Here is a 23,121-nt window from a genome sequence, read left to right as displayed (position 1 = left end):
ACACATCGGAAGCATATCCATTCACCTATAAGGACCATGAAGTGATGAAGGTGAGCCGTTTTACCACCTTCCCATGAATAAGAGCACTGATTCATTACGGATGTCCGTCTCGAGTAGCCTACTTGGGTTTGTCTTAACTGCCTAAAATGTTTTCCTGCTGAAGAATAAAATGTTGCCCATTTACATCATTAATGCAAACTGCACATTCACCAGAGCCACCTTTAGTGTCTGAATGATAAGGGATAGCTGTGTTCAAGGTTGTTTTTGGCAGAATTCACAATTATCAGTTGAAAAGTAAAATCTTCCTGGCCGTCACCCCAGGCAAACTGATGTTCTATTCTATTCTATTCTATTCTAGCCTGTTGTGCTGTATGCTGGCTGTCTGGTGTTCAGACAGTCATGATTTCCCTTCCCCCTCTCCCAGACAGACCCTTATTGTGGGGGAAGGGCTGGTTTAGCAGCAGTCAGCCAAGGGCCCTCCAGCATAGCTGACAAGCATGTCTATCTGTCTATGGTATGTGCATGTCTCAGTGTTTGTCTGCGTGTGTGTGCGTGTGTGTGTGTGCGTGTATCTGCTCGAAATCCTATGCATAAAATTAAACCACATGACATGGGTATGCCCGCAGTAAGACCAGACACTGTATGTCTGCCTCATACATCAACAAATTTATCATAGAAAAAAAATGTTACTCCTTGTCTTCTGTCAGTTTCAGTTGTATAAAAGAACAAGCAAGTAATAGTGTAACATCGGAAGATGTCACATCCTCAATTTTGATACTTTGAAGGAAGCTTCAGCATGCAGTGTGACATCCTCAAAACAATACCTTTACACTATTCTATTCTATTGCTAAATGGCTTTTCTTAAGTTGTGAGAAATTACTATAAAGGTACCACAGCTGTTATTATATGTGACTATGCAGAGCCATTATGTATGGTACAAACACCGTTGCTTTTTAATGGTGTAATTGTATGCATAATTACTTTAAGATAGCAAGACATTAAGTATGTGCTTTTATAAAATTTTAATCATTTTTACTGTTTTATATAAAATATGTAGCAAGACAGTTGAGGCAGTTCATTATTTTATGTATCTGTCACACATATGAGGGCAAATACCTCTTCAGTGCCATTTAAATGAGCATTCTTGGGCACGTCGAATTAGTTTACTTGTCGGTGTGTAATGAGTAGGTAAGTAGCAAGACATATACTATGTATTCTGCAGAAATGTCATGTCAAAATCAGGTTCACTTTATTCACTATATATAATATTGTGTACAGGAATTAGTCTTGGTGTGATAAGCTTAAATGCACAGTAGAGAAAAAATAAAGAAACAAAGCAGACTGTAAACTACACCTATAATTGTCTGCATCTTATACAGCACAGTCAACACTCAGTCATTACGTTTGCAGGTGTGAAGGAAATACAGTGAGTGTGCACTAGTGCATTAACCCATAACCGATTTTATGACGCTGGTATGCGGAAACTTAGCCCTTACGGCATCACACACAATATGCAAATATACATATTTTTATCAGAGCTTAATTGGCTGTGTGTAACGACTGACTTCGCGCTGAATGTGAACACAGTAATATGCATTTTGTAATACCAGCTGTATTTCTTAACATCCAAATGATAAATATGTATCATGCGGGGAGATCATATCTTTAGTGTGTGGTATAATCTTGCAAATTTCCTAAGAGCTTCAGCCCTTCTCTCTCTCTCTCTCTCTCTCTCTCTCTCTCTCTCTGTGTGTGTGTGTTAAGCTCCTCTAAGCTGTATGTAGCCTGTTCAGTGTGCAGTCTCATGCGTGGCTCAGCTGACTCCTCAGTGGGAGAGATGCAGGCAGCAGCCAGGGCAGAGCAGAGCGGAGCAGAACAGGCTGACTACTGGAGTCAGTGGCCCAGTAAAACCACAGCAGGGGGTATAAGAGCTCTGCCGGAGGGGGGTGAGAGAGGTATGACTGTATCTCTATGTCTGCCTGACTGTATATGTAGCCGTTCTGGGAGGGTGGAGTGGGGTGGGGTGGAGTGGATGGGCTGGGGGGGTTAATGACTATTTCTCCCCTCTCTCTCTGTTTTATGCATTCTTTAAAAGGCTAATTCTCTATTTCTTTTCTTTTTTTTGTTGTACTAACATCATGTCTTCGTGTTGTTTTCAGTTCAGACTGGTTTTCCTATGAGCGGTAGCATTCCTTGTTCATTATTTATCTCTATCTGTCTGGCATATGAATACAGGACACGGTGTTAGTGGTGGTGCCTGTTATCTTTAGTTTTTCTAGTCTGTACCTGACTGAGTCTGTCTGTATCTGAGACGTTCCCATAGGCTCGCATTCACACAAACAGAAACATCACGCAAACCAGGACACACAGAGAAGTTCCTGTTTGTCTGGTTTGTTTTCAGGACCCGGGTAGTGAGAGGGTGAGAGTGGTACTGTGTTTTGTGTACTCAGTCATGGGATGGAAGAACTACCCATCCATCTGGTGGAAGCAAGTGCATTATACCAGACAGGGCCACACGTGCCTTACATTTTTAGAGAGGCTTGTGTGTCTAATGGCTGGAATTGTATGTATTTGCATATGCAGGATGTCTGCTGTGGTTGTTTGATTTCTCTGGGGCAGAGGGATATTACAGTCTGAAGAAAGAAGTACGCTCACAACTGGCAGAGGAGAAACAGTTATAGTATAGCTTCCTCTCTTCCTCTACTTGTCTCCCTTGTGCACCCCCCCACCCCACACACACACACACACACGTCACCACCACTGCCACCACTGAGCACCTTGTTTTACTTTCCCTGTTTTGTGTTACTTTCATATTTTGTCATAACTGCGGTACATGTTGTTAAAAGGTACTGTGCAGTGCTCTGTAAGAAAAAAAAACAAAATCACTGGTGGATACTCAAGACCGACAGGTGGTTTATCTCACTTAGACAAATACCTGAAGATCCTCGTCCATTGTCTGCAGTTTGAGCAGAGACTGGACTCATAATGAAAACAGTAACTAGAAAATCTGCATATGCATATGGATTAATACAATAAATATACATATATATATATATATATATATATATATATATAGTGGTATAATCAGATGAGGGCTGGTGAAAATAAGTATTTAAAAGATGGTTATGTTAATTACAAAAAATGAGCCCACTTCCATGTAAAAAAATAAAAGATCTATAATAAAGCTATGAATCAGGAAGACAAATGAGCCGATTTTTCTTAACCTCACAGGCCTACATCGACTCCAAATGATGCGTTTCACTCAACAAGATCTCACCTTGCAGTCGTAGCGCTGCTTGGTGTCATTATTTATATTTACGTGTTACTGTGTGCATCACAAAACAATGAGACCTTTCTCTTTTGTCTCTTCCTTTGTTCCCCTGCTGCTGCTGCTGCTGCTGCTGCTGCTGTCCAGACACAATGGTAGTCTCAAGGCGGTGCATCCAGCAAAGTTTTTGTCAGCCAGCCCGTGTTATGTATACAAAAAAATATTGAGAAAAAAAAATATATATAAGGGGAGGGAGAGAGAGAAATAGAGAGAGAGAGAGAGAGAAAGAGAGAGAGAGAAAATAGTGTTTAGTGTGACAGTTTGAATTGTTTTTGTGGCGACTAGAATAAGAGAGTTCTCAAGAGGAAAAAGAACCTGCAAGATGCTGGCGGGTGGCAAACAAAGGCGTGAGTGAGTAAACAAATAGATGGCAGAAAAGTGCAATTTTACAATAATTCATTAAATAAAATGAATGAAAATAACATTACAGATAGAAAGTATCATGTGATGAGAAAGTTAATAAACTGATTAAGTGAAGTTGGTGAGGCTAAATAAATAAATAAATAAATTCTTACTCCAAACAATTAAGCACCGTGCTTCTTGTGAGTAATCACACATATACTCGGACCGTCTATATTGTTGTGTGCATAGTTGTTTGACTTTGAGAGGGCGGGACTCTTTGGAGAGCGAAATGAACTAGGCGCGGCCAAAAGGAGCCCCATCCATCTATCACACGTGTAGACAAAGGGGGACTCCACAACACAAAGCTAGATGTGCCCTCTCAAACTTTTTCCACGACGCACGGCGACGCGCACACAGCTAAACCACCCCCCAGGTGAGTTGTCTCCGACCGGGATACTACCTTTGGCTTGCACCCTTGGAAGCGGTTTTCGAATCTATTTCCAGTCAAAAGTTGCTGCTGTAGTTGGTGCGTCAGCGCTCAAACTTGAGCACAAAGCAGGAGAGAAAGGGAGAGAGACTTAGAGAAACAGAGGCAGCGAGGAGAGAGAGAGAGGGAGAGAGAGAGAGAGAGCGAGAGGAGCGGTCCCCTTTTCCTTTGTCTGATGCGGGGCGCTTTGAGGAGAGAACTTGAGGGGATGCTCAGACACGCATCTTCATAACGCTCAATAATACTCAACCTATGATAGTTATTATGAATTGACAGTGGGCTTTAATGGAGGTGAGATGGAGTTTGTGCTGCTGTCGTGTTTTTGTCTCTTGGGGATGTTGCGACGCACAAGACAAAGCAGCTGCCTGTCAGAAGTTTGCGGAGAGAAGGACCTTTTTACGCATGCTGGACATAAAGACAAAGTGACAAGTATTAGTTCATAAATAGTTTGTAAATAGTTTTTTTCCCTCCGTGCAGTAGTTTTATGACAGCGGTGTTCGTGGTCTTGCGAAGTTGCCAGTTGCACTGAGGGAATTCAGAACAATGCAATCAGGTGTAAAGTCTCTAAGAAACAAAACAGTGACACAGAATTCAACTTGTTGCACGAATAAGCAGTAGAGTGCGGAGGCAAAGGGATGTGATGAGAGGAATACTAATTGGTTCGTTTCGAAAATCACTAAGAAACTTGTCATAGTTTATTGGAAACAGAGCAACAGGTATAAGTCGCTGCAGCTTCTTTGTTACAGTAAAGGCTCCTTTGTTCTCAGTCCATACAAAGAAAACCAGCAGAAACGAGCGCAAATCCGCAAGGAAAGAACTTTTTTGAGCGCTGGAAATGATTTTCACGGGATAAAAAATGTTTTGAATTAATTCGTTTAATCTCCAAATTGTTGAATAAGCTTTTTTCCCCCTTTTTTTCCTTTTAAATATATAAAACACGCCGGACCATCTCAAGATAAATAGTTACTAAAGTGCGGATTATCAGACAGTTTTGATTTTTTTTTTAATCAAGTGTCTAAAACATAATAGATGCAGTTTGCATGATTTTTAAAAACTTTCTTTATCATGTGAAGGTGTGGCCAAACAACTTGTTTGAATTTGCTGCATTCCATTGTACAGTGGCCCTACCCTAAACTTTTAATATGCACTTATAGGATTGATTTGTTTTATGAAACAAAATGAGTTTTGCTTTCTGTAAAAAAAATATTTGCTTTTGAATATGTTTATTTTTTCCAACTTTTTCAACTAATTTCAAATTCATACAGCTGATGCTAACACATGTACTTTTATACCTAAAGTGTTCGTTAGATATCAGTAATCATGAAAAGTATCATTTATTTTTCTTTTTTCTAAAATTATTTTGCTAATTTTAGTCAATGAGCACATTTGTTGCACTGACATAAAGTTTTAACTACACTGCTTTCAATCTTCTTTTTTTTTCCTTCTCATTTCTCTGGTATGTGTCCTTAGGTGGATTTTAACACCAGATTAACCAGCAAAGCGTTTTCTCCTGTGGGAGGTTAAGGAAATAAAAATATGTGGAAATCACATGGAAGATGTACAGAGTCACCTATCAAGCAGCTTTTAAGGTGAAGAGGAGGATTAAGAGACTGTGCAGTTTTCTTTTGGAGAAGGTGAAGACTCATCTCATAAGGATTTAAACTTCAGCAGCATCAGTGCCATGCGGGATGCGTTTTAGGCACACTTGGAAATCTAAAACTCATGGAGACACTTTGAGGATTATAAAAACTGTGTAGTATGTCTCTCCACAAGACATGTCCCAGCCCAAAGTCACAGGGATAGCAGGATATTGCATTTCTGATCCTCCTCGGCCCTCAGCATGGGTAGGTAATATTACTTTGTACTGGGGATGTGGCACTTGTTCAACCACTTGTTTGTAGAGCCGGTAGGGATGGGCTGTCCGACCCCCAACACACACACACACACACACACACACACACACACACACACACACACACACACACACACACACACACAACCACCGCCATCGCAAAGAACACTTCCCATATTTCATTCATGTATCATATATGTACTCTGAACAAATTTCCATAATTAATGTGGGATCAAAGTTGATTTAAGTTTAGGCACAACTCAAGAAAAACTTCAGAAAAAGTTTATTTTGAGCCTTATCTGTATTAAAATGAATAAATAAATAAATAAATAACTCAACTGATTTCTCCTCTAACCTGTGGTTGTTAGGACATTACCATCCAATGATGTGTTATTGTCATTCATGCCTATTGTAAAATGTCAGTCATTACACTCCACTGATGTTAATATAAGCAGTTTGGACATGTAATAAAAAAAATAAAAAAAATACAAAAATAAATAGAGAGATTTTGCCACAGCTTGGAGGTTTTGTAAACAGACACCACAACATGCAGGGTTCAATTGACTTGCACTTGAACACACAGCTCGTACACTTGGACGACAAAAGTGCGTAAAGCTCCTCATGAACACGCCCAGCTTTCTGTTTGTGGCTTTACATGACCACTCGCCTGTTCAGTGAACATGTAGCGTAGCCTATTACAATTAACAAAGTGAATGTTCACAATTAATGATAGATCATTTCAATATTTATTGATAAGCCGCTACTTCATTAACTTTTCTTTTTAATTAATGACAAGATTGCATGCATTTTCCTGACTGAGCAGATATCAGATGCAAATTCATTCATCGCATGCAAAGTTTCTGTTTCAGCAGACTTGACTTCAGTATCCAAGTGGAGTCTGTTCGGCCAAATGAATTTGTCCATAATCAGCTCTGTGTTGTGTTTGCTCTGAGATGTTCTGTGATGTCAAGCGCTCGATGAGCCACTATACTGCGGTTTATGTGAATTGCCATCTGAGCTGTGGTATCTTTTCTGCTCGTTTTGTGAGGTGCAGTTACAAAAATAATTCCTCAAACGCTTCTGTTCTGCTGACGGGACAGTACAGGAGGGAGGGCGTCTTAGAATTAAGAGGGTGCTTTTTCTATTGGCTTGTGATCATGCTGCAGTTAATGTAGGCAAGCCTGTTAATTCTTGGGAAAAAAAAAAAATCTGCAGCCTGCCTTCTTAACCTGTAGTACTATATATGTGAGAGTGAGGGAGAGGTGGAAAGGTAGACTCACTCCTTTCACTCTCTTTGCAGCCCCTTATCAATGATGTCATTGAGAGCCAATGAGAGCATGCAGTGGTACTTGTCAGCATCCAAGCTCCACCTCCAGCCTCTTTTGTGCATGGCAGCCCACATGGTCCCGCAGCATCACATTTTCACCATGCCGTGCCTCTGCTGCAGAGAGAGGCAGGGATACAGAGATGTTGCTCTCGGCTGTTGTGATGTTAATCCACCAAGTCTGCTCAGAAAAAAAAAGAAGAAGCTTGTTTATCACTGTGAGCATATGCATGGAGCGACTTGAGGAGTGAAGAGGGATGACATTTTTTTGTTTACATAACTGATTACAGTTACAGAAAATAAATGGTATGAAAAGATCGCCTGTATGATGACTTTAATTCAGCTAAACATCAAACCTATCTGTGTTAATGTAACAACAATTTGCGTGCACTTGTTACCACGAGAGCTTTAATGAAGTGGAAAAAAAACATTGACCTGCCACCTCCTGCTTCTGTGAAACAGACTCAGGTCGCAGCCTGGAAATCACTGGGATCAGAGGGAATGTGGGTCAGTCAACACTGTGACACAGGTGGGACAGATATAGGTCAGTGGTAGTGTATGGGTGCTGATGAGTCATGCATCTACGATAAGCCGCGACAGAGGATGCAAGGAGGGGAGAGAGAGAGAGAGAGAGAGAGAGGGAGCAACGAGGGCTGTTCAGTTATTGAAATGTGGAGGGAGAGTGTGTGCAGTAACACGCTGGGATCCTAACCTTACTATCTGCTTAAAAAGCTCACTGTTGTATGTGCAATTGTATAACATGGAACTGAATGATGTCTGCTCTGTAAAGCACAGTTTACTCATTCCAATTGCAAGCATGGCAGCTTTATATAAGAATAATAGCTCGCAACTTTGTCCCGTTTGTTTAACGTTTTAAGTAGATCCGATGCTCTGCAGATCAACTTCTGTTTAAAGCATATGAAGCACTGTACCTAATATTTACCTATGAGACTGTGGATTATTATAAGAGTGCGGATTCAGTCCAGTTCCCAGTTAATGAACTTGTGAGTAAAACAGAAACATCCGGTTTAGCATAACTAATCATTGTGACAGGCCCAGCACTGAGCTCTTAATAGGCATGGCACAGGCATGGGTTGTGCTACAATACAGTATGCTCCACTGTGTGTAGCTTAATTACATTGCTTATCTGTCACGCTATTATCAAGTACAGTACAGTTTTCACAACATTCGCCTTTTGGTGAACACTTTATGCGAGCATACTTTTTTTTTTTGTACCGATGTCCCAGTGGGACTTGAGCTTCTAAACCTAATCCACTGAGTTACAGGGGGACAACATTAGCACTGCAATCTGTGGCATCTTCCAGTTCTGAAGTCTCAATATCCCTCTAAGCTGGAACGCTCATTAAAATGGGCAATGGTTTCACACCATCTCTTTCTCTCTGCAGCATATGTGCAACTAAATCTGTGTCACTATAATCTTTCATCCATCTGTTTTCGCTATTACACTAATATAAAGTACTTCATTCTGTTTCTGGGGAAGACTAATGGGAACCATAAAGCATGCCGCTGTGTTGCAAAGCGGTCTACCTTAGGCTCAATGACACCAATTCTACAGATATTACTTTGTTTAAATTGTGCATCATTTTTTTTTTTTTGTCCAGTTTGTTTTTAGTACTACTATGCACAAAGATGTTCATGAGCTGTACTGATGTTATACAAAGTGCTTTAGACTAGAGCACAACATTAGGCCTAGAATAACTAATCACTAGTGTAAGCCTAATTCTGTCAGACATGCTGTGGTCAGCCTCAGGACAGCTATCAGATTTAGTTTTACCACTCATTGCATGTAGCTTGTGGGCACTGCAGCTTGTAGTCCCTCGTAGAAATCACCACAATACATTTATGTGTACACTTTAGATCAGTTAAGGTCCAATCTGTTTTTGTGCAGCATTTTATACTTAACACACAAAACACTGTTGACCCACCACTGTGTATGTTTACACAATGATTCGCTGAGTTTGTGCTATTTTTTTTTCCCCGCTCTGAAATGTAATGTCTGATGCACTGATACAAGTGCTGACAGATGGACAAATAAATGTCGAGCTGGATCTTCAAAGAGGAACAGCCGCCTCAAACAGATTTCGTACGTGTTATGTACTATGTGCCTTTACAAAAAAAAAAGGAGAGAGAGAGAGAGAGAGAGAGAGAGAGAGAGAGAGAGAGAGAGAGAGAGAGAGAGAGATTAAATTGGTGAAAATCAGCTGGTGGTGAAAAAGCTGCGGCAATCATTTTTGTTTAATTTTCCCTCCCAGCTGAAGTTGAGTCGATGCTCCCTTTGTGCGTATTAGTGAGTCATGCAGGCCACTTCACTGTGGGTACAGTATAGTAAAATACAGTGCAGTAAAACATTAGGCCCACCATTACTAATTGTGACGACAGTCCTAATTCTCCAAGCTACAGGCATTCTGTGGTCATCCTGTTGCAAACTATCAGAGCTTAGTTTTACCACTCGGTGCCTGTAGCCGTGAGATAAGTTAACGTGCTCTGCTGGCATGCTAATACATACCCGCACTGGGGGACAGGAATAAATTATTTCTTTATGACTGCGCATGAGGCAAAGCGTTTGAAGGAGGGGAGGGAGAGATAGAGGGAGAACATAGGGAGATGAAGCAAGGGGAAGAGACATGGGGGTAAATGATGAGTAGGAAAGAAAAGGAGGAAAAGAGAGAAAGCAAGACAGGAGATCCAGCAAAACAGATTGAGGGGAAAGGGGGAAAAGAGCACGACAGAGATGAAAAGGACAAGAATAAGACAGATAGAAAGCTTTATAGTGCTCTTTATATCTGTCTCTAGTAATTCTCTCACCCTGGAGTAGTCATTTTATTCCTGACTGTGGCTGAGTTTATTCTTTACAGCCAATATGATGGATAACTGAAAGGCTTTTCCCAGATAGGTTGCATTTAAACCAATGAGCTCAAGAACAACACAAGGTTTGCTTTGGCAAATAATTACTATACAGATTTTTTTTTTTTTTTTTTTTTTACTACTTTGACCTGAAAACCAGTCAGCCCGCATACACTATCATATGACCTTTCGAGGGATTTTGGCCTAGTTTGAAATATCCAAATCACGCAATGAGAAATCGCTGGCGGATAATGTTTAAAAAATTGGTGTAATGAGTGAAATCAGTGTAAAACACACTGGATTTGCTTTTATTGCGATACAGAGATAACAATTATTAGCCGCTCTCCTCTGAGGCAAAATAAAGACAGGACTTTGTGACGTAGATTGCTATTTAGCTAGTTTATCTTTGGGTTTAAATGTTAATGTCTTGTTTTGTGTTGCACTGTGTCTTTATGATTTTCTGCCTGCTGCACATTTTGCCTTGTGGGATTCTAGTGAAGTCAAAACCAAACTGCAGACAATAGCGTGACAAATCAATCAGAAAACACATAACTGTAAGCGCCAAATCAAAATTCACTGGATGAGAGATCACATGGCGTGTCGCGCAGCAGGTCTTAGCTGCCCCTGAAGATATTGCTTTCTGCTCCTCCCCTCGTCCCAGCCCAGGTATAGATATAGGGACACAATTTCCAATAACAGCTTTAGCCAGTTGGCTGTCTGTCTATTACAGGTCAACTTATTACCTCCATAAATGCACAGCATGTTGCTGTCTGGGGATGGACTGATAATCCCTCTAAAGACTGGGGTTTTATCAAAGCTAAATCTGCTCCTCACACAGACACACACAGGGACAGGCGTGCATCAGGAATGCCCACACGGGAACACACAGACACAGACACACATATGAAGACAGACTTGCCTGGTAGACAGACACACACATGTGTAAAGACTAGGATTTTATCACAGACAAATCTGTTATTGTCTGGTAGTTAGGAGATTATGAAGCAGTGATTTTATAGACACAAACACACACACCCATGTGTCATTATAGGATGCACACTGGCTTGCATATTGAAGGCACAGTATCAGCTTTAATACTGTGACTGACTGTGGTTTAGTACTGATGATAAAGATGCAGTAAATCATTTTGGTGACAGTTTTTATCACATGCACTTATTTTTGTTTTTTCATTACATTTCTAATACATCTTCTTTCACTCACAGCTGCTCCAGTATCGTGCCCTGTTTTTCATAATAACAGTTTATAGGTTCTATGGGTTGTACACTCCTCTTTGGATGATCACCATAATTGTTATCTTTGCCCAAGCTACGTATCTAATCCTATATTGCATCTTCACTTTTAATGGAGGTGTATTCAAACATGATTTTTTTTTAAACTACCTAACTACTCCAGCTGCTTTTAATGCTAGACAGCAACATAACCAGATTTTCTTCCACACCACCCTATTCCATCACTTTCCATTAGTGACATTGTTATCAACAGTCTCTGCACAAGATATACATAAATGATTTTGCCAAAATAGCAATTGGATTCATGTGAGGCAAATGGTCCATAACAGCTATTTAGAACATTATCATACTTAAGCACCCACTAGCAGCCTTTTGCTGACCTTGAAGTTTAGAAGCATCCACATTGGAGAATGCATTGAGCCGGCTCAGAAACAAGACCAGTCATGGAATGTTGCAACTGCAAGGCCTGTTTATGTTTCTTTAGCCTGTAATGAATAGTTCTAGAGAAATCTGTAGTGGCTTTTTCCTGAACATCTGCCATGTTTACCTGTTTCATAATCACAAGCAAGGAGCAATGACCCCGTGAGTGGAGCACTGAGCCAGTTAAGTGTCAGAAGAGTTTATGTTATGCATGAGTGAAGGAGAGAGAAGTCAAAGTCATGTACTGGGTTGTATAGGCTAATTGAAATCACATCTGTCTAAGGCTAAATTGAGCCATAGCCACGGCCAGACCAGAGCACAATCAGTGAAGAGAAGCCAGCCTTCAGCCCACGCTAAGTGAATGGTCAGACTGTGCTTTGTGCTGGGTGCTCAGTCTTACATGGGAGCACATGACCCGGCTGTGTCACTGCTCTTCTCCATACACATTCATCCCTCTGATCTTTTGTACCATGAACAGACATGTTTGAGCACACACTACCATACATCAGGCCTTCCAGAGTGAGAGATTTAGGACAGCAACCACACTTTTGGCAAAGTTTCCATTCTAACACAAGGTATTGCAATTCATTTTTCCAGGGGGGGGCTCTTCTATCTATAAGTAAACAAATCTATAGTCATTCTGTGCCATCTTTTCTCATTTCCCTCCATACAATTCTCTTGTCAGCGGGAAAAAATAATGTTTCATTAGATATTAACCTGCCTTAAATGTCAATCACAACCCACTAAGTAAAGCCCCTGCCAGCCATAGTCTGGAAACTGAAAGGAGCATTAAAACCTGCAGTTTTGTTTGAAACTGGCAACAAGAACACATAATGTTTTGACAGTAATTACTTAAAAAATATTTACTTTGCTAAACAGAAAAAAGATCACAGCAAAACAGCAAATATTTCATAAAGTGATGAAAGCACAAGAGAATGTCTAAGAAAACTACAGTGATGGGAAATCCATAAGGGAATGAAATAAATGAGCACAATTCCAATCCTGCCGCCCTGGAAGTGTCACTTTAAAGTTTTTCTCTCTCTTTTTTTTAGATGATACAACACAATCTCTTTTTTTTGGTCTTTAATGATATGATGCATATTGAATTCCCTTTTCCTTTAACAGCTTGTGCTCTACTTGGAAACCTAAGATGTAAAATATTAAATATAAAGCAGGTGTCCTGCTAGCATAATGCTAATCCACAGTAATGCAGCTATTTGAGAGTTTAGAGCTATTTCCATGGTGGTACTGGGATGACTTGTAATCTTATTCAGATATACCTGTCAGATTAGAGTTGGGCAACATATCAGGAATAAACAGGAAGCATTTTGACTTGAATACCTAGAATAATATCTTTATGTATCTGTGTTTATGTGATGCTGTGTGCTATATGCTTGCTACAGAGCATGCAGGATAATCCAAAAATACAATCTTGTGTCATATCTTTTCTTTGCTGTGTAACACTTTGTCAGGACTGTGTGCGATGGTTGACTAGTGCTGAATCAGATCTGTGTTGATGGAGATCTCTTTGAGCTTAGCTGGATGTGGTGTGATAAATCAGATTATATCCTGTAACACTCGCTGAGATATCTGACTTTAAACTGCCCCAGTCCCTGCCTTTGTGGATATAACACACCCTTTTCTTGCTTAGTTTATGCATGCGAACAATTTGGATTATTTTTTCTTTAATACCAAGATTACAGTGCTAGAGGAAGATTTCTGCATCCTCAGATCGCATGCACACATTTAGTGATAGCAGCCTTACCCAACAACATGGGTAAGGGACCAGGATTTATTTGAATATGTTCATATATGTTGCTTAAAGACAGCAGTCTTCATTATACTTTTGTAGTTTTTAGTCTTCTTCTTGTCCAGTAAAAGGGTTATATACATACTCGGATATTTACAATATATCTGTGCTTTTATTGTGGACGATTTGGTGGTATAACATAGGTAGCTTTAAAATGATCTTTTTAAGAGGCTAACCAAAACGAGAAATCAATTTGGCCTGTGTCTGCTTATGTAAGAATATTGCATACGTCCTTAAGCATCTATCCATTCCTTCTTTTATCCATCTATCCAAATATTGGTTTCACATGACTGATGTACACACTGCTGACACCATGTTACACCAAATGCTGTGTGACGGTGTGATAGCATGCTGCACGATGATTCAAAATTTATCAGTGCTTGCTTAATTTTCTTTTAATGATCTGCATCACAGATCATTCACATCCGGGAATCTGTGTGTATCGTCTTGCCATCTATAGCCTTGTGATGTAAAAAAAAGTTGGGTTTTCCTGGAGGCAGATTATGCCTCAGAGTATGAAAGCCTTCCTGTAAGAGTATCTGCACTGACACAATTTTCCAGTCCAGTGCGAGGCATAATCTGAGTGCCTGGAAATGGGATGAATAAACCCAAGTAAATGCCCCACTCTCAATAATGTAGCAGTTCCATGTAAAATACAGCCTCTTTGCTGGATACGTTTGGATACAAGCCCAATTCCTTATGAAACATTGCACCCCACACAACAGTTAAGTAGGAGCTTGCATTTATTATGAAAGCCTTTTAAAATAATGGGCACACTTATTTAAATAAATGTGTATATGTTAGCATGTTGCAGACTAACTACATTGTTATTTTTCACCTGCAGTAATCCCTCCTAATGTGAGTTTGTGTGAGGTCAAAAAAAAAAAATCCAGATTGCAATTTAAAGCTAAGGCTTTTACAGACAATATAAAAGATGCAGTGAAGAATAAAGGCTGACATATTTCTTTTCAGGTCTTTTCATATGAGGTCAATGTGTAATCTCTGGTGGAAATGTGGCTGAATAAGGCCAAGTCATGCCCTGCTCTTATTATTATGCATCTAATTACTATGCGTCAGCCGTTAGCTATTCTGTACTATGCAGGGTTGCCAGCACCAGATCACAAGGTCAAATTCATGGTACTTGTAAATGTCCTTGCTGAATAAAATTAGATTGTGCCTCAGATTGTGCGTACTGTATGTGTGGGTGAATTGCTGACAATCGTAGGCACTGAAATTATCACAGACACACATACACATGCAGACACACGTGCACACACACACACACGCGCACGCAAACCCAGCCCACACACAGTGTTTGGCGTACAGCCTGTAGCAATGTTCACAACACCTCAACATTAAGCCACTGCTCTTATTAAGACTAACCATCCAGTACTGAATCACAGTGGACACAAATTTATTTTCAGACAAGGTCAAGGCTTCATCTTTGGCTGAGAAATGAGCTGAGCAAGCATGAGTCATGCTTTCAATTATGCATAGGCCTGTTAGCATGCACTCTCTGACTGACGGCCCAGTGTTAGCTTTCAGAGGCTAGACTTACACATGACCCTGTAATCTGTCGGCATGTTGTCCTTGCTCTTGGAAACCAGAAAAATGGTAACTTAACCTTCCAAAAAGCGAACAGTCCCTAATAACAGGCAATCATAAATGATCTAAATCAATTATAAATAATCAACCCAATTCATGTCTTTGTAAATGGATTCTTTGCATGTAACCATCTGTGTCTGCCTAGTGTAACTGCTGTACCAGAAATATGTTACTTTCAGGCTAATATCTTGCTAACAGGACTCATTTGCTCTCTTTCCAAATCAAAGTGGCCCAATGTAAACACCTTAATTGGCCTAGAGGGAATTAAGAATGTTCACATGCAACTTAATTGTCCATTAATATGACTCATTTACTTTTATTCCAAATTGCCTGCCTTCACATCACCACCTCAGCCTGGAGGAACCTAACTGGCCTCGTTCTGGCTAAAATTAAATTCAGATTCATTTGAATATTCTTGCGCATACAAAGTTAATCCCTGTGCACCAGTCAGGCTACTTTTCAGTTGGTTTGGGTAGATAATCCACTTCCATCCCTAACAGCGTGCATATGTGTGAGCGTGCGAGTGTTTAATGTGCATCAGTGATTCTGGGTTCAGTTGTGAGCCTCTCTTTCCCCCGCTGTTTGTGTTTGTGTCTATGTGCCGCTGATGTTTGTATGCAGATAGACAGAGGCCGCTTTTGCAGCTACTTAGTAAGCTCTCTGATGTCCTCAGCTGTGTGTGGTAATGAGAGCTGCTGACACAGTGAACTGTGGCCACTCAGACCCGCAGACATTCAGTGTGTGTTTTGCTCGTTCTCTCAAACACTCTCTCTCTCTCTCTTTCACTCCCTCCATTTTTCTAATTAATTCCGTCTTTCTTCACCCTCTGCCTTCCCTTCCTCGACGCCTCTTTATCTCTTTCTCTGACTTAATTTTTCTGTCTGATTTTCTCTATCGCACAGACGCACAGTGAGATGCTGCTGTGCCACAATAGACAGTGAGAGCACTGAGCCAGCCTCCTCTTCAGTTCACCGCCAGTTCACTCGGCTCCACACTGACAGAAATGATGCTAGACAGAAATGCAAATTTGACAACGACAGCAACGGTGCCAGCCACAAATGTTAACATTACTCCTCAAAACTTCAGGTAGCAATTTGCGTTCACTTGAAAGGGTAACTCCAGACTTTTAGACAAGGGTCTGTATTATTCTCGTCTCAAAGGAACTCAGTATTTTAGTCTGTTAGACTGATCATATACTGTCACTTTGTGCTGATTCATCTGTCCCAGGTGTTCCAAATCCTCCAAAAATATTCTGTCAGACCTTGCGAGAGCGCAAAACATTGCATTTGATGACAATACCACACTAAGTGGCATCATCGCTTTTTCAAAACAGGGTGCATTCTGGGACATACAGTCTCAGCAGAAGTTAGAGCAGTCCCTTTGTAATGTCCTTGTAAAAACTTTATTACTCCAACAAAGTTGATGGTTTGCTGCAGTCATCTTTCACAGTGTGCACGGCTGGTAATCTGGTTGGCTGACAGGCTGGTTTACAGCCTGTTTCACAGTCCCAGAGAAAGAGAGTGTGGTGGAAAGACAAGTCGTCCTTGTCATGTGGAGTATTTTTTTTTTTGTTGGACTGTGCCCTCAGACAAGCATGTAAGATTCCCTGCTGAGTTCTGCACTCTCCATCAGAATGTGTGTATGTCTCTCTCATCATCTCAAGCTCTGACTCATACTTGCGCTACCTTCTCTGTCACTTTTTCTCTTTTTCTCTCCCCTCTAGTCACACTTTGACTTTCTTCCCTCCTGACTCTCTCTGTATTTCTCTCTCTCTCTGTTTCATGCTGGTATGCATTGCTGTCTTTCAGTATTTGCACTTTAAGTTTCCTTTCGCCAATGCGGTCCGCCTGTCACAGCTGGGATGCCTGTCTGTCTTTTTCTCTCTTCCTCACTATTTCTCTTGATCTCTGGCTGCTTCTCTGGCTGCCTGCCTGTCTGTTTCTATTTCTCTCCCTCTGCATGTTTCTGGCAGTATCTCTTTGTCTGCCTCTTCCTCCCACTCTCCACCTCTCTCTGTCTGCATTACTGCATTTGAGTATTAATGTGCTCAAATGTATTCTTACCAGTGAGGGATTTAAAAAAAAAATTAAAAAATGCCTGTCCCTCTCTCTTTTTATTTCCTTGTGTGAGCTGCTATAGTTCTTCATGTTGGTAATGGTTTGTTGATCAGCCCTTCTTTTTGAAGCTGTGCACTGCCTCTGTCTCTCCCTGACTAAGTCACTGTCTCGTGAGAGTGACGTGTTCATCTGATCTCTGTGGGAGTTTGCTGCTTTAGAAGGTTTCACTCCTCAGATTACCCCTGACTTGCACTGGGAGGATGATGATTTATTACTTTTTGAGTGAGTTTTGGATTACTTTGCTCATTCCTTGGGTTACCACGCTTGTTTAACGGCACCAGTGATGCCACAGCAAGATTAAATCAGGATTCCAGAGTTGGGAAGGGTACTTTAATTGTTACGTAGTCCATAGCACATTGTAATTTTAAACACATCATTTTGCAAAGGCGCAGTTTGCTGACTTTGACCTGGTTCTGTACACAAGAAATTGTCCTGCTGTTATTTCAACACTGTCTGGAATAAAATCTACTTACTCTTCAACATGTAAACATCTTTTCTAGTGTTGACTCAGCACTTTTTTTGTCCCTCAGTGTCCATGTGTGTGATGTGTCTGTCTGTGCATCTGTGCCAGTTCATGTCTGTTTGTTTACATGTCTGTGTTTTTCTGTGCTTGTCGTATGTGTGTGTGAGTGTGTGTGTGTGTGTGCATAGAAAGTACATGCTTGCCTCTGTGTGTGTATATACAGTGTGTACAATTTCACCAATATACTTTACTTCTGAGTGCGTCTGTGTTTATATTAGGTTCCCTAGGCAACCCATCCAGGACATTTCCAATCGTCAACATGGAATTTCCTCTCAAAAGTCTCAACCATTGGAGCCATTGTCTCAAGCTGGGGAGCCATAAAACTCAATTTCCCATGGAGGAGGGGTTGGGGGGCATTTTGAAGTCCAAATGTTCTTATCTCATGCACTATTAAGCGAAGCAGTGGGGTGTGTGGGTAACGTGGTTTAGAGTCCGTCTGTCAGAGCCTCAGGGTACGTTGCTTCAAGTGCATACACAGACACACTTGCATGCGCGTGCATGCACACACACACACACACACACACACGCACGCACGCACGCACGCACACACACACACACAGGCGTGTGCACACGTATCAATGTATGCATATGCATAAACACACGTAAAAACAGACCCTGTAACACACATGCATAGACACACCTCTTTCTTTCATTCACCCATTAACACACACAAACATGCACTCTGCCTCAGGGCTCTATAGCTCTAGTCCTATATGGCCTTGGTGCAGGTCAGAGGGGTGGACTGAGACTCTCACTTCATTAATCACAGCTTGGAAGCCAGCAGCTTTTTATGTATAGTTTTCCATATGCATTTACCCTTTATTCAACTTCGACTTGAGGGTAACGTATGGAGCTAAAGCTGCCTTTTAATTATTTAATTTGATCTAGGAGGTAATGTAATTGAGAAAATAGTACATATGTATGAACATGTGTTACCTAATATGTGACTGCACGCAGTGAGATTTAGTGCTACGTGAATGTTTCGGTCAGAATCAATCAGGATTTTGTTTTGCCTACCTCGCAAGTTATTCAACCTTATTGTTCAGCCTTTCTTCAGCATCCTTTGCAACTGCAGACCCATCAATATTAACATAAGGACATAATAATAATCATATGTAGGAATATGAAAACAAGCATGCACTATAAGTTTAAGCACAAAGACATAAACACTAACATAGAAACACACAAGAGTTATTGAAAGTGATGGATTGTAAACACTGCAGTGGCCAGTGGATGTGATGATCATGATAAATAGCACTGGTTGGTTACGTCACAGTATGTGAGTCAGTGTGGACACCTGGCTGACACTACGCTGGGGGCAGAGAGCAACAGGACTCTAGTCTTAATTATTTGAAGAAGTCAGTTCATCAGTGTATCTGTGTGTGTCATGTTCATTGGTCATTGGGAGAGGAACAGGGCAGCAGATAGAACGACGCCTGACACTTGGAACAGTGACTCATTTTGCTGAAATATTTAGACTTTTCTACACGCGCATTTCCATGAAAGCCCATAAGCACTTAATCTCCAGTGTAAGCTGCCCTCAGGGGGATTTGTATTTTGAGTCACTTTTCACTGTATATGTGTGAGAATGATTATAGATGATCTATAACACGTATAAACAACAAGAATTGACAGCTTTAATTAGAGTTGTTTTGTTTTCATAAACTATGACACAAGACCCTCCGTGTTTCTTATATCGGGGTTCCAATCATCATCTTTCAATTTACTTCAATACCCCTTCAAGTGCATACTAAATGAAAGAAAGAAAAATAATGAATACACAGTTTGAACTTTGACGATGCGTTTCTCGGCTTCACAACTACAGTTTATACAGATGTAACACAATGGGACGGCAATCTCAGTCAGAGCATGCTGTGTTCATTCACAAGCGTGATTGTGGTTTGGCACGATCTGATTAAAGATATGAATGGTGTAAAAGCATTAACAGCACGTTAATAGTGGCTGCATTTACAAACACACACTGTCATCACCCACCTAAAAGCCTGCGAGAGGCTTTGGCAGAGCAGAGCTGAGCAGTGTGAGGTGATATGACAGTGCCTGCAGTGAAACTGGTGTCACACTGAGCATTGTGTGTGTCTGTGTGTGTCTGTGTGTGTCTGTGTGTGTGTTTGCCCTTGACTGCTGGCACTCATACATGCTCAGAAATGGGAAGGGGCTTTGATGGCGTGTGTGTGCATGGAAGGGAAAGAAAGAAAGAAAGAGAGAGAGGCGAGATTGTTGGACAAAAGTTTATCCCCTTTGAGTGCAACCCATTTTGCATAATTATATACTCACTCTTTCTCTCAAGTTCTCTGACATCATGCACACACACACACACACACACACACACACACACACACACACACACACACACGCACAGTGCATGATGTCAGCTGTAGCACGGGCACCGAGCTAACACCTCTCAGGAGCCGACTCTAGTTAGCCAACATCAGGTGTTTCTCTCAGATGGAAAGTTGTCGGTGTGTAGACATGTGTGTAGTGTGTGTGTGTGTGTGTGTGGGTGTTTGCTGGTGACAGAGAGAGAAGGGAAAGAGGGAGGGAGGTAGTATTTGTGTCTCTTTGTGTGCATGCCAGGAGAAGTGATGTTTGATGTGTGTGTGCATATGTGAGGGTGACAGTGGGTGAGGGGTGTATTTGTGTCAGCACAATCAACATGGAAGCAAGGGAGGAAGGAAGTGAAGGATGTTTGAGCATATGTGAGTGTGCCTGTGTGTTTTCTGTGCGCGGGATTGTGTGTGTGTGTGCTTCTTTTCCATATGGACATAGTTTTTTAATCTAAACACTTTGCTACCTGTGTGTTACAGATAAGTCAAGGTGACAAAAGGGCGTTCACACCGTATTAAGGGCCCCTTCGTGGTTAACACTAAACCACATTTCATCCACTTGGCAAGCCAGAGTAAAGTGGAATTGTTGTGTTACCTGCGGGGGTCATTCATCTGTTATTAAGCGTCCTCTTAAAGTGATTTTCTAGCCCTCTGAGCTCATCCAAAAAAAAACTCTGGGCTCTAACCAACTAATCCTCAAAACTTAGAATCAATGTTTAAAAAAATTTTTAATTTTACTTTGTTTCCAGGATTATCCAGGACTGTGTTTTTTGGACCGTCACGCAAAACACTCGCGCACACTTCATGCTTTTGCTGAGTGAGTAACACAGAGAGTATGACAGACTGTGTGTGAAGTGCTAAGTGAGCAGAAGACTCTACGACAGCCCCTCTCTGCCTCTCTGCAGCGTTCGCCAACAGCATGGTGCCTTGGCAGAGGAACTGTCCTTTTTGCACAGCTAGTGGTACCACTGATCAAATGTGTTTGTGTGTCTGTCTGTCCGTGTGTGTGTGTATGTGTGTGTGTGTGTGTGTGTGTGTGAGAGACCATTGCAGTTCCTACTGTGTATTTCTCAGTTTGTTCTGAACACCAAGTTGAATCTGAGGATTTGAGTGACTGCCTGCTCTGATAATGACAGAATAAGTGTGGTATTATTACACTTGTGTGTTACTATCACCACTGCTTGTGTGTGTGTATTCATGCCTGTGTGTGCATTCAGGCAAAGACTATTTAAACTCATCCATCAGAGGTATGTGGACATCTTTCTTACACAACACAACGCTTAGCCCCATCATTCAAACAGCGTGAAGAGGTGAGCAAAAACTTCTGACACACCGGTGAACCCTCATCAACAAAGCACTTTTGCAGCTGTGAGGAGGAGGAGGAGGAAGAGGAAGAGGAGGAGAGCAGAGAGGTGAAGAGTTGAAAGTGGCAATAGGGGTCTCTTCTAGTTGAAAGTTTACCTGGGAGAGAGCTTAGGATCAAGGCTTAGTCGGCTGGCACTCAGCTGACCTTAGTAAATATATAAATATAAAGTGAATATACAACACACATCCATTTCAAACTTGGGGCAGTTATAAACAAAGACGTCAGAGAGAAAGAGAGGGAGAGCTTGGAGTGGAAAAAGAGGAGGGCGGGAAGGGAGTGTTGGTTAAATGATGAGTCAGAGTAAATTACCTCTGCCATTCTAACCATCCCTTATCTCATGTTTTTTTCCCCCTGCCTTCCAGAGAAGCAGTAATAACTTCACTGGTAACCACAAGTGAAAAAGAAAGACTTGTGCATTTCAAACTGTGATCAAATTAGGCTTCATCCAAATTTTCCATCATGCAAACTAGAGGAATGAGCGGACTTGTGTTTTATTCAAGAAGCAGTTTGACCTCATTGTCAGAAAGGTGAGACAAGGAGCTGGGATTGCTGCCTGTAATTGAATATGCATGATGTGAGTTATGCTCAGCTCTCACTGTGACTTTAATTAACCACCTTTCAGACTCATCACAATTTCGTAATAGTATCCCATGCTATTTTGATGACCCGACAAGCCTTACTGTTCAATTAATTAAGCCCCAAAGTTGCCATCGCAGCCAAATTTCAAGTGTAGGGATGTCCCGAGGCTGCTTATACCATGGAAATGTTTACCACAGCCTTCTAAATTTGGATGAGAAGGCCTAATTAGAAGTTTTATTTGGTTGCACAGCTTTGGCTGCGCCGCTGAGTTTTTATCCAACCTTAAAGCACACCAGAGGGCTGTCTTGGTGTCTCAGCAGAATTAAGTGCATTCCATCACAAATGTTGACGCCGTTCACAGCCCTGAATGTTTTTCCTGCTGCTCTTCATTTCATGCTATGAAAATTTGTATAAGCATTTAAGGAAAGCAACCCCTTTTTTTTTTTTTTTTTAAAACACAGCACAGTTTTGGTAATGTGACCACTTTCACTGCAGAAGATGCTTAATGTCTGTATCTATCCTTCAAAAAACACGTCTGTGAAATACCATAAGAATGATGTCTACGTGTCTTCTAACCTTCATTATGTGAAGTATTGGTCTCATGCGATGTTACTTTCCGCTTACAGTGTATCTGCATTGCCAAAAGCAAAGTGCAAAGTGAAGTTCAGCCCATTAAATGGATCCAACTTATCCTCGGGCCTCTTTTCAGGGTTTTATGAGGGTATATTTCACTGACTCACTGGCACAGCTGAGCAGGGAAATCCTTCTCTTCACGGTCTAGTTGGGATGACTGATGCAAATATGCTGCTGCTGAGTCCAGACACTGACACCATCATCACACTGACCCAGTTACAGAGAGAGAGGTGGAGAGGGGGAGAGAGAGAGAGAGAGAGAAATAGAGGGGGGGG

At 41.2% G+C, this 23,121-nt stretch overlaps 1 long non-coding RNA gene across 2 annotated transcripts in view; it reads left to right on the top strand.

Annotated features, from left to right (window-relative positions):
• The first annotated feature begins 3,987 nt into the window (after positions 1-3,987).
• Positions 3,988-23,121, top strand: part of LOC147817719 (uncharacterized) — a 95,984-nt gene continuing 76,850 nt past the window's right edge. The window contains exons 1-2 of one of the 2 annotated variants that reach the window (XR_015436111.1): positions 3,988-4,103; positions 5,628-6,001. This is a non-coding gene — a long non-coding RNA (uncharacterized LOC147817719). Of the gene's footprint in view, positions 4,104-4,344; positions 4,449-5,627; positions 6,002-23,121 lie in introns of those variants that run through there. The other variant, XR_015436112.1, reaches the window with a different exon arrangement.

Source organism: Seriola lalandi, unplaced genomic scaffold (assembly GCF_002814215.2).
Source record: "Seriola lalandi dorsalis isolate HSWRI2012SDOR001 ecotype SW California unplaced genomic scaffold, Sedor1 jcf7180002054910, whole genome shotgun sequence".
NCBI lineage: Eukaryota > Metazoa > Chordata > Actinopteri > Carangiformes > Carangidae > Seriola > Seriola lalandi.
Note: the sequence above shows the minus strand (reverse complement) of the source record. Positions and strands in the feature narration are given on the sequence as shown.